Source organism: Rissa tridactyla, chromosome 9 (assembly GCF_028500815.1).
Source record: "Rissa tridactyla isolate bRisTri1 chromosome 9, bRisTri1.patW.cur.20221130, whole genome shotgun sequence".
In the NCBI taxonomy this organism is placed as follows: Eukaryota; Metazoa; Chordata; class Aves; order Charadriiformes; family Laridae; genus Rissa; species Rissa tridactyla.
The window spans coordinates 3539328-3557697 of NC_071474.1; the positions used below are offsets into that span (position 1 = coordinate 3539328).

The 18370-nt window shown below is 46.1% G+C and overlaps 1 protein-coding gene across 3 annotated transcripts in view; it reads left to right on the forward strand.

Annotated features, from left to right (window-relative positions):
• IGDCC4 (immunoglobulin superfamily DCC subclass member 4) overlaps positions 1 to 18370 on the forward strand; it is a 101060-nt gene that overhangs the window by 16119 nt on the left and 66571 nt on the right. The gene's annotated exons all lie outside the window — the stretch shown is intronic.

Below are 18370 nucleotides of genomic sequence, written 5' to 3' on the forward strand. Positions count from 1 at the left end.
GCTTCCGGCTGCCCTACACATATGCATGCTGGAAAACCTTGTACCAGCTTAGTTGGGCTCTTGGAAGAAACTGTCGTTGCAAAGGGAGCTGTGGCTTGCAATGAAATAGCTTTGCAGTGACATCGTTTCTGTGCTGCAGTATCTCTGTGCTGGCTTTCAGGTGTTCCTAGGCTGAAAATATGGCCTATTAAGACTTCTGGAACAGGGTGTAACAATATTTTAAAGATACTTTATTCCTGATGCGTTATTGCTAAGTGATTTAACTGATACCGCATTTGAAGACCTACTTTGCAAGATCGCTTTGTCTGAAGTGGAAGCTGAGAAAGGAATCAAGTGTGTGTGTGTTTCTGGTGGTGAGGATGTGGTGCTGCCTTGGAGGGCAGGGAGCTGGGAGCCACACTGGTGCCTGGCGCTGACTGATCAGGGCCACTGGACCAGCTATTTCCATTTCTGATCTTCCCTGCCCCCAGATGACAAGAGATTCAGAATTGCATGGAAAAGATTAGCATTAGGAGTTTTACCACCTACTTCATTTGAAACTGGATGCGCTTGAGATATGTTGAACAAATGGACAGTGGCCTTTCTTCTCCCTGGGGACAGCTTTTACATGGATGGGAAGCTACAGATGGGGCCCAAGGCAGAAATGCAAATAGGCAGGGCTGTGATACGAAGCATTTGGCAGCATCACAGGCTTAAAAGCTCCCTCCCCATGGCTGCTTGATCCTGCTTTCTCGGTTGTGCTGACACAGCTGGTTGTGGGCTGCACTGTGAACTGTGCGAATGGAGCTTTGGCCTCAAAACTGTGGGATCAGGGTCTGTGCTGCTGGCACCGTCAAGCTGGCCAAGCCCAGTCCATCCCGGTGCTACTTGTAAGAAGCTCTCAGAGGTGTACTCACTTCAAAATGACCGCTGTGATTACAGCTTTGCAGAGAAGCGCGTTGGTGAGCACGAAGAGCTAATTAGTTTTTATAACCCTCTTTTGTTTGCTTTTGAAGACACGGGTCCCTTGCTTGCTTGCCTGGCTCCTGTTCGGTGTCGTGACAATGTCAGTGCGAGTGTGTGGAGCTCGTGTTACGCAGGGAGAGTTCAGACAGGTTTGGTTTCAGGTTTGGTTTCCCAGAGCTGTTCCAGCACTTTCCTGACAGGAGGCAGTCGGTGTCAGAACAGGTTTGGCCCCGAGACCGAGCAAAACAGTTCTGAGGGACAGATCTTCCACAGTAATGAGTTTAGTTGCGGGTTATACTGTTGGTTGGGTTTTTGGTTTGTTTTTTTTTTTTTTTTTTTTTTTTTTTTTTTTTTTTTTTAGATGAAAAGGTCATATCTGTTGCCTGGGTTATGTAGAAAGGTTTTGTTCTGGAACAGTCTGCTCCTGATCAGCTCCTGTCTCTGCTGAGCTAACAGGCAGTAGTCTAAACAGTGTTTTTCTTACATTTTCCTCATCAGTGAGTGTTGGAGAGTTTGCTTTTTAGGTATGTTCATTTAGGGCTGGGAAGTTTTGAGTTCAGATCAGCAACTTGAGCAGATTTAAAATGCCTGTGGTTTTGAGCCTGCCCTACTTGGAGTTTGATTTTAATCACAAGTTTTAACAAATTGAGTCTATTGAAAACATTCTCAGTGAAACACCCTCTTTTTTTTCCCTAGAAGCCGTTAGCTGTCTTCAAGAAACAATATTTTAATTGAAGCCATGATAAAAGAAGAGTGGCAGTGGTTGTTGTAAAGCTTAATTTATTAAACAGCCTTGTTTTTAATGCAAAAAAAAATCTGTAAAGAAAAAGAAAGCTATGTGCTTTAAAACTGTCAAAATAAAACCTACAACTTTGAAGTCTTAAAATACTTTGGGAAATGCTGAATGTTTTTGACTGGTTATATGGAACAGCTGAACTGACTTAACTGGAACAAAATTAGAGGGACAAAGAGGTTTTGTTTTCAGAGTGTATTCCTTGCCCTTTGACAGCGCTGTCTGGCTCACACTCCAAGTTAGATACCCGGAGCAGGTCACTGTCAGCTTCCCCCCTTTGGTTAGACTTTCCACATAACCAGTCCTCTGGAACAACAATAAGATGCTTACAAATGAGTAAAAATCACAGGAAGATTCAGGGGCAAGCGCAGAACTCGAACCCCTTGTAACTGTTGTGTTGTTTTTTTGAAGGAGTCCGAGTCTCATATTGATGGTTCCTCTTCCCCAGTGCCACATGTTAGTGCTGAGTTTGAGGATACCGCAGGGCTTTTCCTGGCTGGTGGTTGATATTGCATCCTGCACAGTTGGACCTTCTCAACATGGTCTTAAAGTAAGAGACTTGCCTCCCGTGGAAGGAACTCTGAAAGTCTCGCAGTGAACACTTACCATGTAGACAGCAGCTTCCATCAGGAAAATGGTGAGATGGTTTCTGTGCGCATGGGGTATCCTTAGCATGGTGGCTGGCACATGGGCTCTGGGAGGTGCTCACCTGGTCTCTTCTTCTGGAGCTGTCATTCAGGGCTATTTGCATAAAAACAGGCTCTCTGTAAAGTCTGTCTTCTGTTGGGGAAGGATAGACAGCAGGAGGAGATGAGCAGCTGAGAAACGGAGCTCTTGTTTCCATGCAAATATCCTATAAAGAACAAAAGAGGATGAGAAGCATGCCCAGGGATGGGATCTGCAAGGAGAAAGGCTTTGGAGTTGTTTTCCGTGAAGCAGCATCAGGTCCGTGTGAATGTAATTTTTACACTGTTGTCCGCTGTGGGTCTCATGGGTGAGTCACAGATGCTGCTTTTGTTTTGGGCTTCTCTAGGGCTAAATCCTCCGCTCCATCTGTGGGAATTTTGCTGCTGACTTCACTACACTAGAATTAGGGCTTTTAGGGTCTGCCACTGAAATGATGCAAGTTATCTGTTCTTCCCAAGTCCCAGCTTGTAGAGGAGGTAGGATGCAAAATAACACAAAAGTTGCCTCATCTGCCTCAGTGTGGCTGTCTCTGAGGATCCTGGGGCATATTTCACTGTCTTTAGGGACTGCCCTGTGATTTCTTTCCCAGTGCATTGGAAAGAATTTATTTCTCTTTCCTTATCACCTGATGGGAAGGTGTCAGAGGAGGGGAAGACCACTAGCAAAACAGTGTTGTGAACGGCAGCCTCACTGGAGTTGCCTTGGGCTTGCAGCACTGCCAAGCTTGAAGGTCTTTGAGAGGAGGGGGGACCGGAGATAGGGACAGCCTCACAGTGCACTTGAATTGATGTGGCAAAGAGCTCTTGGGGACTGATTGGCATTTACTGCAGCAGACAGCTGGGGTGGTTTGAGACTTGGCTGCTCAGAGCTGGCTGTCCCTGTGGTAGAGGGTACCAGCTTGATAATGCAGGTAGCAGGAGCAAATGCGTGTGTCTCTCTTCCATCACTGCCTCAAGCAAGGCACAAACCTCTGTTCATCAGCATTCACGTCCTTTTGACCTACAGGTATTGAGATAGTTGCAAGCCAGTGCACTGCCTGAGCACATGGATGCTGAATTTTGCAGCTTGCTTAGAAGTACGTATCAGCAAGATGTCAGAGAGGTTAGGCTCATTACTAGGTCTCATTAATTCTGTGGAATACCCTGTAGAGAATATATTAGTATTCTTATTCTGTTGACATATATTAACATATGTAATAGTTGTATAATTGTGACTAATAATTATGATAATAATAAGCTGCTTCTCATAGACAATAGTCAAAATGGATATTCAGAAGTCCCCGTAGGTACTCTTAAATCACAGCTGATGGACAGGAAGGTGCTGGTGTGCGTATACAACGTGTTGAGAAGTGCCAGTTTTCTGCCTGCTTCTGCCTGGGAGTAGTGTGAGCCTGGAGGCCAGATTTCACAGGTACAGCTGAGCGTGTTTATCTGTGCTACTTGGTTGGGTCAGGCGGTTTGGGTCAGGCAGTTCCTGTGCTTTTAGCTGGAAATTACTGTTCCCTACCCTGGCATTTGCTGCCATTCAGCAGAAGCACAGTAAATTGATGTGTGCATGCTCCTATTCTGTTGCAGTGATGCAAAAGTAAAAGACATTGCTTAAGTCACCTTCAGCCTAAAATGTCAGTTTGGAGAAATCCATTCTGCTTTGCCTTGCAAAAAGACCACTGTCAGTGATAGTCTTCTCTTAAAGCACTCTAACTCCAGGTTTTACAGGTCACTACCCTAGATGAGATAAAGCTCTTGGTTGTGTATGTTATGTTTGCCTAGATAATTACTACCCTACTAGGCCAAATCTTGCCATTAGATATAACAGAAAACCAGAGGGTGCCCTGATTTTTGGATCATCTAAAGAACTCTAAGACATGTGGAGCTTGAAAGGTTCTGGAATAAAATATGTTCTTTGGCTTTCTTAAATATAAACACGGCTAACGATCATGCGGAGACCCACAGCAATTCCAATACAAGGCTTGGCTCAAAGGGTTACAGCTCTTCTTGGATTATTGGAAAATAATAACCTGTGGTGTATCTGAAAGCCAGATACAGGGTGACAAACCAGCATGATGACGGCAAAGTAGTAATATTCAGGATTGCCCAAAGAAAGATTAACTTTTCAAGCCAGCTTTTACTGATGCAAATTGTCAACTGCTGTGTTGCAATAAAGAGTAGAATTAACTAAATATGAAATGCTGACTCGTAAAGGGGAGTCAGCTGAAGTGCTTTGTGTTGCAAGATTTCATGAAAATGGTTTTGAAATGTTCTGCTGCATTTACCTTACAGAGAGGCCGGTTCTGCCAGCTGGCAGGTGCTCTTGCAAGTGCATCATCCTGGAGATGTTTGGGGTGGAGCGTGTGCGCTAGAACATCCCGTCTGCCTCATAGGGGTCAAAACAGGGTTGTTCCCAGTGGTGCTTTAAATAAATAAATTTTAAAAAGGCTTTGTCCAGTGCAGGTGTAAAGGTCTCCAGCTTGGTTTTCAGGCTCTTTTTTCTGGGCAGCAGTTCCAAATCATTACCTTCCCTGGCAGGGGGATGGCTCTCAAAATATATCCTACGGTTCGTGGTCTGTAAGATCAATGTAAGTTGCATTCAGTGAATGTCTAAGTTCTTATTATACAATATAAAGGACATTTTTCTTCCTTCCTAGAGTGACCCCATATCTCTGGTTGTAGTTCCCTTGCACCTGGTGTCCAGTGTTACAGCTCCTGTTTCTTTTATGAATTGCTCTTTCTGCTGCTGCCATTATTATCCTTACCTGGTTTGGGTTTTTGTTGGTTTTTTTGTTTGGTTGGTTTTTTTGTTGTTGGTTTGGTTTTTTTTTTTAATAGCCTACATTAAAGTTGCACACTCTTTGCAGCAAGCATTTTGGGCTTCATTTTTATTTTGTGTTTGTGAAGCATCTAGTTTTCCCTTGATCTTTGAGCAAGACCACCCCAAGCAAAATAATGCAGCCTGCAGTCCTTATCCTGCTGAAGCTCAGAGGTTCTGATTTCCCTGGTTTTTGCCAAGACCCTGCTGGGCCAGGTCCAAAAGGTGAATTCAGACACCACCCAGCTTTTCCAGAACTTTGTTCCCAGCTTCAATCCTTGCATCCTTTTCCCTTAGTCTAATTAAAACCCGCTGTAACAAATGCTGCGAAGCCAGCTGCCGTGCTTTGGCAGGTAGCAAACGCAGGGTAGTGAAACCTTCAGCTAATCCATCCCTGCTATGAAGTCATAAGAATCTTGTTAATTTTTAAAAAGCCCTTGATGCCCACTAATCCAAATCAATTTTCATTTCTTTCGTAAAGTCGTGCTTCCATTTAGGCTTCAGCTAAGAATTACGGCTAATTTGTTCGATTTTATAACAGTGTAATTGAAAAAGTGATTTTAATGTCCTGGCAACCATATTCCCTTTCTTTGGTTGTTAATGAAAGAATCTATTAAAGTTAAATGATTTGGGCACAGATTCAAGTTGAATCGCCTGAATATTCTAGGGGAGTGTTTCTGACCATCTGCTGCTCTGTCATTGGCATTTGTGTTGTAAACGGGACCGAGAGAAGGACTTCACAGGTCTTGTTCGAACCATTAAGCGTAAAATATCATTTTAATTTTCTGATCTCAGTGTAAATAGTGGAAATACTCAGGAGAGTTGGGACCGTTCTGGTCTGCGGTATCCTGCGCTCATAAATATCACTGCTGAGCTGTACTTCCACATCCTTTTCAGGGGCTCTCATGGCTATTTGTATTGATTACAGTACATCATTCAGCGGCGTGTTGTAAGTTCCTTTTAATGACAGGCAAGACAACTGGAAGCGGAGCCTGTGAAGGGGAAAGTACACATGACGGAGAAGTTTCTCCCGCTGCCTCTGGTCACACTCGTCGTTTCTGTCTGGTTGCAAATGGAGCAGTGCGTCCTAGTGCAGGCTTGGTGAGCGCGAACAGAGATAACTAATAAATTAGAGCAGCTGCTGTCATCGCCTTCCTTCTTTGCATATTGCCAGGGTGGGTGATTTAGGGCTGTTGGGCCAAGCTGACACTTGGAAGCACAGGCTTTGTACGCCCAAGCAAGGGCAGAGTCAAAGGGCTCGTATCCTCCTTTCCCTGTTAACGTGGTCTTCCTCTTTCCTTTGCCAAGCTTTCTCCCTGTCCTTGGTGACACACGACATCGCTGACCTGCTGGGAAGCAGAATGGACAACAAACCAGGCCATGAAATCCCCTGGGGATAGCTGTGGCTCTCACTGGGATTGAGCCCCCTGCCTCGGAGGTGGAGGAGTCTTTGGGTCCTCCCTTAAAGCTGGAAGGCTGTCCTTCTTGTTAAGGACAGCTCAAGCAGCCGTCCCCGCCGTTCAGCCTCAGCCTGCTTATCACAGGGTTAATATTTACCCACTTGTTCAGGGTGGCTCTCCATCCCTATTTCAACGGCCTTGCAATGTAAAAAAAATAAGATAAAATTACGGGTGGTGTCTGTCTGTGGAAATGACAAAGTGTAGCCCATGTTTCTGGAGGCCTCTGAAATGAGAGGGATGTGCTCCGTCAGTTTGCTCCAGCGCTTTACGCTGTATTTTGTATGAAAAGTTTGAGTGGCAGAGAGTAAAGAATTGTCTGGTAGAGAGGATGGGATTGAATTGCTGGGAAGTTTGGCTGCCAGCTTCAGACCTGCAGTGGGGACACTGTTTGGTTCCTCTGTGCATTGACTTTTCCCAAGGTTTGAAATTGGGTATGATGCTTTTTTTGTTTTGTTTCTTTCTCTGTAAGGTGGTAAGAAATTGACAGATGAAATAGTCACTGTTGGAACTCAACATTTTTCAATGTAATGTGTTTATATTTGTATCTTTGGAATATACAGAGCCACTAACCAAGGGGAAAAGAGCTACAAAATAGAGTTTTTACTGTAGCCTAGAGGTGAAGGTTCTTTGTGTGTTTTATTTGGTAATATTAGTTTCTGGTTAAGTGACTATTCTCAAGAGGCACAATACTGAAGCTTGTATCATATTGCATACTTTTAGCTTTCTCAGGCATGGAGAGATGAAAGTATATCCTAAAAATATGCTAAACTTAAATAGTTCAAGTGCAAAAATAGGTAACATTGTAACAGGACATCTTGTTTCAGACTCCCCTGTGTTGTTTGCAGATCAAACATGTGTATATGATGCATGAAATAAAATCAGAAACTTCTGCATCTAACAAAAGCAAAATGGCTGGGTTTCCTTTTCAACAGCAGGGAAAAATGCAGGAAGTAGTTATGTGTTTAAATGTTGTCTGTGAAATCATGCAAATCTAAGCCAGTCATTTTAGCATGATGTGGTCCTGTGAAATGGCAAATATCAGGCTTATTCAGCTTGGACCGCTGCTCAGCAGCAAAATTATAGTCACCGCGGCAAATGGGCCTTCTAATGTTAACACCAGCAGATAACAAAAATAGCATTTAATAACTTTCATTAGAGTTACTGTTTCTAGGGCTTTGGGGCTTTGCTCTTTCAAATCATTTACATAATTTGCAGGTACAAGCTGCTGTGCCAGACTGTCCATCTGATTCTCTGTCTGATCAGAGCATATTAATGCACTTGTTTGATGGTCTGTTACCAATAATTACCTTGGATTGCATTAGGAGCATTTCCAACATTGCAGCTGGTCTGTATTTTTCACTAAGTGTATTTCAGGGCCCAATTACAGGACTCTGATGTGTTATTGTTCCAGTGCGCTTGTTGAGGCTTGTAATTTTAATATGCCTCTACACTGTAAATTTATGAATGCAAACCCAAGGCTCTGTCCTCAGTTCCCCATGCATCCCACTTCTGCAGAGATCGTCTCCGCTGTTCCTCATCTGCTTTTTAAGAAGGGAAAGATGACAGCTAGGAGGTGGAGGCTTCCTCAGAGACGTTTATAGAGCAGAGCCTGAAGTCCGGTGCGCTGTGTGTTTGGTGTGGAGCGGTGGGAAAGCGACAGAAAGAGCTCAGCCTTCCCTGGGTTGGGCAGCGTGGGGGATTGTGAAGGGGTTTTCAGCAATGTTTAGTATTCAACTCACTTTGGCACTGTAAATAAGCATCCTTCAATGCAAGGGGGGCTAGTGCTGATATTGCTGTACCCAGGGACAGCTCTCCCTGTTCTGCTGTCAGTAGTGTGAGACGCGCTGGGGAGAGGAGCTGAAAAAGGCAGAGTTTAACGAGCCTGGGTTTTGGCCTGCTCCAGACTTCAGCTGCTGTTTCAGAAGCCTTTCTGAGGTCAGAGAGGAGAAAATACAAAGGCTTAACCTTCGTGAAAGAGTCAAGCACTTTACCGTTATGATTGCCGTTGACAATTCAACACAATGAATAAATTATTACTGCTATTGATTTGTCTCATCGTTCTGGCCTATTTGTTTGCAGGGGGTACATCAGAATAACACACATCTCAATGAAACTGAACTCAATCTTGAGAGCTGGTTTTGTGTTTATCCCTATCTGCTCGGCATCCTCTGGAGATGCAGATAAGATGTTTGGGCAAACCTGATGCTGCTACAGAAGCATGAGAGCATTTAGTCCTTACTGGAAGTCAGTTGATACTTTACTGGGTTGGGGTCTCCAGGGTTACAGGAGCCTTGGGTTGGTGGCTCTGATGGTCTTGGGTGGCTGAAATGAACAGTTTCAGTTGGCTTCAGCATTAGGAGCAGCAGAAGTATCTCTAAAAATACTTAAAGGAGACCTTTTTGGCTGTTTTATTTCCTTGATGCCTGGTATGTTGTATTTATACACAAAGATATTAATTTACCTAGGGCTTTGGCAGCCTTTGCTTTTATCTAAGTGAGTCTAGTCATTAACCTATTTACTTTAATTACAGCTTTAGATAATATCAAGCTTTTCAGGTATGGCCTATAAACAGTGATGTGGCACTGCAAGTGCTTTAAATAACGTTTCTTTCATGCCATCCCTGCTGCTCTCTTGTTTTTAACTGAGGGTTTGAACAGAACAAAGGCAAGAGGCTCTTGCCCAGCATCATTCTTCAGGGAGAGCTGAACTTGGAGCATGCTACAACAAATCGATAAATTATGATTAATTTAACTCTTAAATGGAAGGGCTTTGTGTACATGTGAAAATATAATAATGGACCGCTATGAAGTGAATGGTTTGGATCGATGTCCCAAAGCCACAAAGCCTCGTAAAGATTTGTTAGATGCAAAGATCTTTATATAATTAAGTGAAGTAGAGCTGTAGGAAGAGGGTATTTTTGTGTTGGCAGCATACTCCTCCACTGGTTTTGTTGCAATAACTGGGCTCCCTTTTAACCTTTCCAGGGACGCCCAGCTCACCTGCTTGCACAGATGCAGTTGGGAGGGCTCAACTGTATTTGCTCCCGTGTGATGCTTTGCTCAAAGGGTGTTTGGAGTGTGACCCTCCTAAAGCTTTAGAGCAATGCGCATCATCCTGAGAGCAAAGTATTTCTGTCTAAAATGCAGTTCTAGAGCTGTCTGTAGCTGTAGAGACAGGCCTAGGTTATGGGATGGCCAAGCCTGTGCTCAGCAGCCAGCTCCGGGGCATTTCCAGTGGTCTATATGTGGCAAGAGCTGAGCTTGCCCTGCCAGTGCTCATCTTGTTGCCAATGCGTACTGGGACATGAGGGACACTACTGCGCTCCTGAGCCCAAGCTGGGTGACCATGACACTGCACACTCCTCCCCTCTATGCAGGGTGTGAGGGGATCGCCCCTGGCATGGCCTCGTACCCTACCCCTTGATGTGGGGATGGTGTGACAGTCTCTGAGTGCAGTCCTTTGCCACATGCGGTGCCGGTCTGGCACCCAGCTGCTCATGAAAGGCTGTGATCTGCTTAGTGACAGGGGATGATCTGAGAGTCCCTTGCTGCCAGCTGGATAAATATTCCTGCAGCAGTGGGAGATGCTGCATTATTAAATAAACCATCTAGCTTGCTTATATGCAGAATTAGGATAAGGCCTGCTTCCCACTGGCGAGCACTGCTCAGTACTGAAACAGCTCTGCTGTGCGTGGATATCAAGTGTTAATAAAATAGTCTTTCTGGCAGCCCCAGAGATAGTTTTAGGAGCCTTCTGTTCCAGAGAGGCTTAATGGAAGCTGAAGGTGTAACTTCCTTATTCTTAGCTTGTATGTATTACTGTTACAAGGTGGAAATTTCCAGTAACATCTGGTAAGTGGACGGGAATGTAGGGATATTGACCCCTCCATCTCACAGGCCTCATTACGGTTGAGTGGAAGAATGTCTTCTGTTTTATTGTCCTGTGGGGAGGCTCAAGACCTGATGCACAAGGGGGTTTAGGTGCCCAGCTCCTCTTTCAGCCTCCTGTTCTGTAGAGATCATGGGAGTCGAGTGCTCCAACCTCCAGTTCTGCTTTCAGTGCTGATGTTGCTGAGCACCCAGAATGCAGACCTCGTCAGAGACCTCCATCCAGATTTCTTTCTGGGTCACCACTTGCCAAGTGCAGTTGCCCTAAAAACAAGCTGAGACCAAGCTATTGACTTTTAATTGTCAACGCATAAAGTTTCCAAGAAGAAAGAGGGCTTTGTGTTGTTTTAATGGGGACACAGAAGTATAGTCGCTCTTTGAATTAGACAATGAGAATGTAAGGATTTTCTACAGCACTAAGAGTGTCTGAAGAGCATCGGCAGAAGGTTACATTGAGCAGAACAATGGCACAGTAGTTGGCTTGCTGAGAGGTAGGAAAACCCTTTGGAAGAACTAACTCCACTTTTCTTCAGTGCTGTTCACTCCCGATTAAATGAGATTAATTGTGCTGTTGAGTTCCACGAGTTCAGCATCCAAAATAAATACATAAATTAAGACAGGCGACAGTGCAGAGGCTCAACTGCAGTTTGAATTCCTGCCACCTCCTGTGGGATGTGGAGGGGAGAGAGGAGCCCTTTCCTCTTACCGTCTGATATCCCGCAGAACACACACGACGACCGAGCGCTCTGCGCTCCTCGCCTGAGCCGCTTTCCTTGCTCCCGGGAAGGTTTTCTTTGGCAGGAGTTCTGCAAGGTGCACAAGCCAGTTCCAAAGTGCCAGATGTGTGTGGAATAGGAAACGCGCTGGCCGGGCTCCAGGCTGTGGGACCTGCAGCACAACAGCGGCTCCCCAGGAAAATCTCCGGCTGCCAAGAACTAGAAGTGATGTCAGCTCTGGAAGTGTGTCAGATTAGAAACCCTTGTACTTTGCTCTCTGTGAAGTATTAATCTCCCAAGGCCTGTGCTGTAATGGGTCCTGTCTAGCTCGGCGCAACTTTATTTGTTTTGGGCTGGAAGTGTTAGAGGGTTTTTGCGTGAAGGCACTGGAAGCTGTCAGTGGTTTAGCGGCTTTGGGTTGGGTCCCGTCCTTGAGCTGATCCTGGGGCCTCACTCAGTTGTGCTAAAGATGGGCCTCCCCTGCCTTGAAGTGAAGGTCTAAGCCTTGTAATTGCTGGGCTGGGTGTTTGTAGGAATCATTGTGCCTTGGGATCTCGTATGTGCATAAATCTCTTTGACTTCCCCCAGCTGAATCAGTTTGTCGAAGAGAAAATAGTACATCTCCCCCAAATACTGCTTTTCTGTCTGTCTTTGGGACAGCCCCTTTGGGTGACGGCTTGCTTGGTGACAAGGTTGTGGCCATGATGGGGTGCTGTTGGTGTTGTCCTCACGCTAGCCACAGCGTGCTGGGCTGTACTGTGTAGCTGGGGTGGGTTTATCTGCTGAGTTTATGGCAGTGCTGCATTTGGAGCTGGGGCATAGGCTGGCTGGCTGAACCAGCATGACAGTACTGTGTGTCCTTGTGGTGACGTGCCATTCGGGAGCTGGCACTGAGCTTACTCATGGACCTCACTCAGGGGCTGTGGATCAGCTGATTCCAGCTGTGCTAGGTGCTGCGCAAAAAAAAGCAGCATAGGTACGCCAGTGCACAGAAATGCATGCCTTTTGGTTTATGCCTGTATGTTTTGTTTTTAAAGTAATTACTAAACCACAGCTCATCCTCCTCTGAACAAAGCCATTTGTCTCCTGTTGAACAGTAACCTTTTATTTGCTCGTGCTGTGTAACAGAGCTCAAGGACGTGTTTACTGTTGATAGCCAAAATTTCACCAACAACCATCTCTCTTGTCTAGGTCTTTCCTCCTCGATTTAGGTAGTTAAATCCCAGGGAAGGGAAATAACCCTATGTACAAGGAGACAAGTGGGGTTTTGTGGTGTTCTCAGCCATGGAGTGCAAGCTCCCAACAGATCTATGGGCTTGGAGTATTGCGTGGCTTGGATGTGAAAACACTGCTCTGAGGGTCTTGCCTCTGACCAAGTAATTGCGTTGTCAGCAATCTGCCAAACCTCGCTGTGTTGCTAGCTCACACTTCACCCGGTTATTTATAGTTTTGAAATTAGAAAAACTAGAGAATTGAGGCGTTTTCCCCTTTGCTCAGTGGTAAGTTGTGCTGTTCCTGCCTCCATTTGATGTAGGGGAGTGGAGATCATAGGAGTGGGTTTTGGCTGTATGTGGACATGTGCCATTTGGGAAGGGAGACGTTGGCTGGTTTAAAGTGGATTTTCAGATGCCTGCTTTGGATCTGGAATCAAGCCTGATGCCGGCAGGGGCTGTGCTCCTGTGGAGGGCAGAGGACAGCTCTGTGCCTTGAAGATTTTACAGTCTTTGTTCACCCTAAATGCCTTGGGTTTTATGCCACTCAACAGGAGACTTTTTCATTTACTTCACCGGGCCTGGACACTGGAGGTGGATAGCTGGCTGATGGAAGTGAGGAAATAGATGGGAGAAAAAGAACATTTTTCTCCTGGGCTGCTTTTGTGCGTTACATAGCCTAGCGGTTAGCAACACGGGAGAGAGTAAAGATCACCTGCAGAGCCTGGGTCAGAAAATGTAATTTTCATGGAAACAAAGTGCTTTTAACTTGCTGCATCAAAGACCTTCCATTTCGGGCCATGCTGTATGTTTCAATACCTCTGTGTTTCACCATATCGCTGTGTGTGCATGTACATATATGTGGTATGTATCTATATGTAAGGATGTATTTGCACATACATTTATAATCTTGAATCTACCATCTGTCTTGGGATAGCGCAGCAGTTTGCTGGGCTTAGTGGAGTTTAGTATGAAGCCTGCTGGTTACCTGGGACTGGGTGGGCACAGACTGCTCTGTTCTTTCCTCACAACCCACCGCTCTGCTTTTGGACCCTTTTCCCTCAGAGAAGTATTTTGAGATGTTCTCAGTTGCGTTGGGTTGTTTCTGGGTAATTGGTAGACAAGCAGGTTTGTGTGCTGTGATGTAAAAGACTGCATTGCATATACATGTGATGTTGCCCGCCATAGGGCAATGTTGTACAGTGTTCCCTGGCCTCAATTCGGAGATCCATGAGCTGAAAACCTCCAGTTCCACCAGGCTTTGACGCTTGAAGCTATATCCAGGAGGAGCCAAAGGCAAAAAGCTCTCCAGGTCCCAAGCACAGATCTATAGCTGCAACACCTGCCTTGAACTGCTATGTGGAAAGACCTTCTGGCTTCTGACTTGGAAGCTCATCTCTGTGTTATTATCGATATCCGTGGGAGTAGCTGTATTTGCTGTGTGAGGCAAGTGGCTGTTCTGGGTAGGCTTCACTGCATTCACTACAGCTTTACCTCCAGCAGGTAAGAGGGTGAAGGTGAGCAGAAGGCTGCGCGAATGTGTGCCTCTATGTTTAAACAGGATCGTATCCATTTCTGTCACTATATGATGAAGAATGGAGGTTGGAAAGAGTCAGCAGCTTCTGTAAGCACTTAACATTCCTGATTTCATTTGTCTTTGATCTCACTTGGAGTAATTTTACTCTCTTCTGATCCTTTCCCTTGAAGGGGCTTTTATCTCATTGTCAGGCTTGCTAATTTAGTGCGGTGTTTTGAACCAGACCTCCTCCTACGTTTCCAGAGCCTGGAAGGTATTTTTTCCTTATTCAGGGAGTCTTTATACAGTTCTTTGAACATCTTAGGACGAGAGTCAATTGTGGGGCTTTTTGCAATGCTAATAGGTCCTGGTCCCTGCTGCCCCAACCTCTGTATGTGCAAAGGGCCTGTCCCCCAGAATTTGCAATATTTTGGGGCCAAAGGGGCAGGAAAGAGGGCTGAGTGATTCGGGGTAGGTCTGTGCTTACCTACGAGAGCAGCTTGGTATCAGTCGAGGGGTGTGTATGCCCAGCTGGAAGCCTCCCCGGGCTGCTTTAAGTGACAGACAGCGAAGGGTTGTCACATGTATTTGACCTTGTCACGGTCTTCTACCAGGTGCTTAGTTTGAGCCCTGAGGATTGTGAGTACCTCTGGGTTTTTATTTGGCTTTTTGGTCTAGAAATATTTTTGGAGCTCCTGGAATAAAGGGCAGCGGTTGGAGTATGGTCACGAGCTCTCAGCATCGCGTGGAGCCTGCATTGCTTGATGACGCAGTAGATGCTTGCAAGTAGAAACATATTGATACCCTGGAGGTCGGTTGCGTATAAATGGTTTCTGCTGTTACTGGGTGGATTATGTGGTAGGAACAGGTTTCTGGGAAAGAAGCGACTATTGCTTTTTAAAGGTATTGTGCAATCATGTGTTTATTGGTGTGAAGGCATGAAAGAAAGCACTTCCTCCTGTCAATAGCCAGTGAGGTGGTATTGTCATGACCAGCACAGCAAGTGCACAGAATATTAATGACAGAAACAGACCACTCTGAGTGCTTGTGAAGGATCCTCTGCTCCTGGTGTTAGTATGTTCCATGGTGACTGTGCTCCTGGGCTGTGGCAGAACAGTCACCTCTGAAGTTCAGTTTCAAATGCATTTTCCTCCAGTGGTCATTTCTCCTCTCTTGGTATGGCAGAGAGAGATCTGAACCGGGCCATCAGGCTTGGCATGGGTGAGCTCTGCAGTCTGGCGCTGAGTTTTGTAACTGGCCCTTTTTTCTGTAACATACCAACCAGAAGCTTGGATCCAGGTAGTCTTTGACTTTGGGAAGAAGAGCTGGGCGATATTTCAGAATATAGAAACATCATCGTATGTTTTTAAAAAGCAAATAAATCTTCTACTGTGGGTGCAAAGTATGGAGCTGTCTGTTCATACTCTGCTGCAGACAGGTTTGATTTTTAAGAAATTGAAGGTTGAGAGGCAGATAATTGCTTCTTACCGACCTGTGCTGGCGTGGGAAGCTGCACTGCAGATCTCTGCTCTATTCCTGGCTGCCTGAGCCAGCCAGCTGTCCCCTCGCGCTTCACCTTTCGAAGAGGAGGAGTATTTTCAGCAAAGTACCATTTTAATTGCTGTCAGAAGAAAATAGAAAATAGGACAGATATACGGGCTGTTTCCCCAAATGATGAACAAGAGCGTCTGGCATGGAGCAGGAGCCCGAGGAGAATCTGGAGGCAGGAGGACAGCCCATGTGTGCGGTGGCAGGGGCCATGTGGGGTGCCCGGCACACAGAGCCAGCTGATTCCAAGTGGCTATGCCCACCCAGGCCCTGCTGCGTTACAGGAGGGTCGGTGTTGAAGGAAGGTAAGAGTAGGCACGGGCAGTGATGGTGCCCATAATGCTGATGCTGCACAAGAACTGTCCGAGATGCGTTGATGTGTTGTTGCTGGCAGTGATGTGTAAAGGAGGAGTCAAGGGGAAAGATGTGAAGAGAAAGCTGGAGACATCGGTTAAGGGGACTGACTTGTGACCTGAGTTAATTCCTTGTTTCCTCAGTCTCTACTTGTGCTTCTAAAGACAACAAATTTAAGGAAAGGCGGAGGATTAAGACTTTAGCCAACAAAGTTTCAATATCTTTTGAAATAAGCTCCACATCACATGCCTCAGCCTTTGCCTTAGGAGCCCTACCTCCGTGGAGGTGGTGTATACAGGCTGACTAAGCCCCATGTGACATGGTGCCAGGAGCAGCTGCTATGGAGAGATCCCTTCAGAGAAGTGTGGGATGCTGCTCCTCCATGGATGGGGGTTCTCACAGCAGCGACACTGATGTGGCTCCAAGTGTGCCTCCTGTCCTTAGCTCAGCTGAGTTTTCCCCAGTCTCAGACTGTTAAGTCTCTCCTGTGTTTGGTCATGTCACCTTCTGCATATGTGTTTGCTGGTAACTTGCTCTGTGCTTTATTTCTCCCAGTTTCATACAGTTTGGGGTTTTTTTTTGTACTGGCTGTCTTGGATGGAAGGTTTCCAGTGGCAGTGTCTTTCCAGAGCATTTGGGGCAGCTTTTCAGCTTCATGTTTCCCTACTTTTAGTCTCTTGTGGAGCCAGTGAGTGAGTTTTGTAGCTTGCTGTGATCCTCAAAGAACTAGTCTTTCCTAGGAGACACAAATGGGCAGAATTGCTCTTACAGGAGGGCATTTGGTGACAGAGTGGCATTTCTCAGCTTTCTCCCCGGCCTGAGGGGGCCAGGCAGCAAGGAACCTACCAAGGCTGTGCTGGCTGACAAATCCATCAATTACATTGCGGTGGGTTCACATTGGGAGCAAAATGGCATCTGCTGCTCCTCGCTGTGTCCCTTCCTGTAGACTGTGAGTTTGCAGCACAGTGGAAGCATCTGTGCAGGGAAACTTCAAATCCAGGGACTTGCAGGTGGCTCTGCGTCGGCTGTAGCTGCCCCTTTGTCATGGCTGTGTAGCATGGTGTGAAATGGGCATCTCTGTGTCCTGCTGGGGTTTGGCTTTGGGGACTGGGAGATGTCCTCTGGATGTCCTAGTGAAGATGAAGGTGCTCAGGGCAGGATTTGTTTGGTCCTGTAACGATGGCAATCAACAGGCAGCAGATGGGTAGGATTCTCGTGTAGCCTCCTCGTTACTGAAGGGACATAGGTGGCCAAAATCAAGTTCCTGGCGGTCGTTCTGCAAACCAGCAATGAGGGCAAACCTGACAAGTTCCCATTGCCATGGGCTTGGTGGGCACCGAATCACCTCCGCGCAGGGGCAGGGTTAGGCCCTTCCTTTCAGGGGCACCTGCGGTTTCCGGCACACGCCTTGAAATAATTCCATTTCCCTGCGTGTGTAATTTTGTGTGTCATTGCCCCTAATTGCATACTTAACACACACTCTTAAAATGCAGCCCTTTTATCAGCAGTAGGTAGTAGCAGGTTTAATAGAGTGTTTGAATTCCTATAAAATTAATCTGTAGCCTTCTGCGATAGGAGATGGGCAGGGAGCCATGTGGTTCATATCCAGTGTTGATAAACTTGTTATAGAGGCAGGAAACATTTCTGATTGGAGCAGTGACAAAATAATTTGGAGCGGAGCCATAAAAAGAGTGGATGGTGATGGTTTGAGCGCAGCAGAGATTGAAATTGCTGGTGTGTGGAAGCAGCGCTGCCAGCTAACATTGACTTAGTGTCTCTGGAGAACTCTAACGGCAAATGCATTTTATTAATGGCAATATTCTTTTAGGAAATGCTGAGCCTTGTTTCAGAGGTGGAGCTCTCCTACAAGTACGTGGGTTTGGAAATCAGCCAGACCAAGACCTGTTCAGCTTAGCTTGCTGCTGGTCACTGCTCTGGCCTCCGGCTGCAGCAGGCAGGTTGCCTTACGGGCATATTCTGGGTACTGTCCACTTGCAGCTGGAATATCCTTTTTTAGTGGGGAGAATGCATCCATGCATTCTCATTCTGGATTCACCTATATGGGATGAAATGCTCGGAGACAGCAGGTCACACTTTTGGCCTTTTTTTTGTTGTCTTTCCTTTGAAATGAGTTTCCCACTATATGAACATCAGTGGGAGACGCTGTCTTTCTAGATTCCCGGCTGGGTTTGAGCTTTTACTGCCAGATCCCCCTGAGGGGGAACTGCTCCAACTAAGTTGCGGTCATTGGCATTGGGGTACCAAGCTGGGCTTGAATACCTGTGCTCGCACTTAGTTGTCTTGTGGGGGTTGATCAGCCTTGGAGGAGGCTCCGGAATGCAGGCAGGGGAGGGGGAGCCCTCCCCTGTCACGGGCAGCAGTTGCAGGTTGGGGCCCTTGCTGGATCTTCTGTGTTTGCTCTTGCTGTTGCCATCACTTCATCTTCTT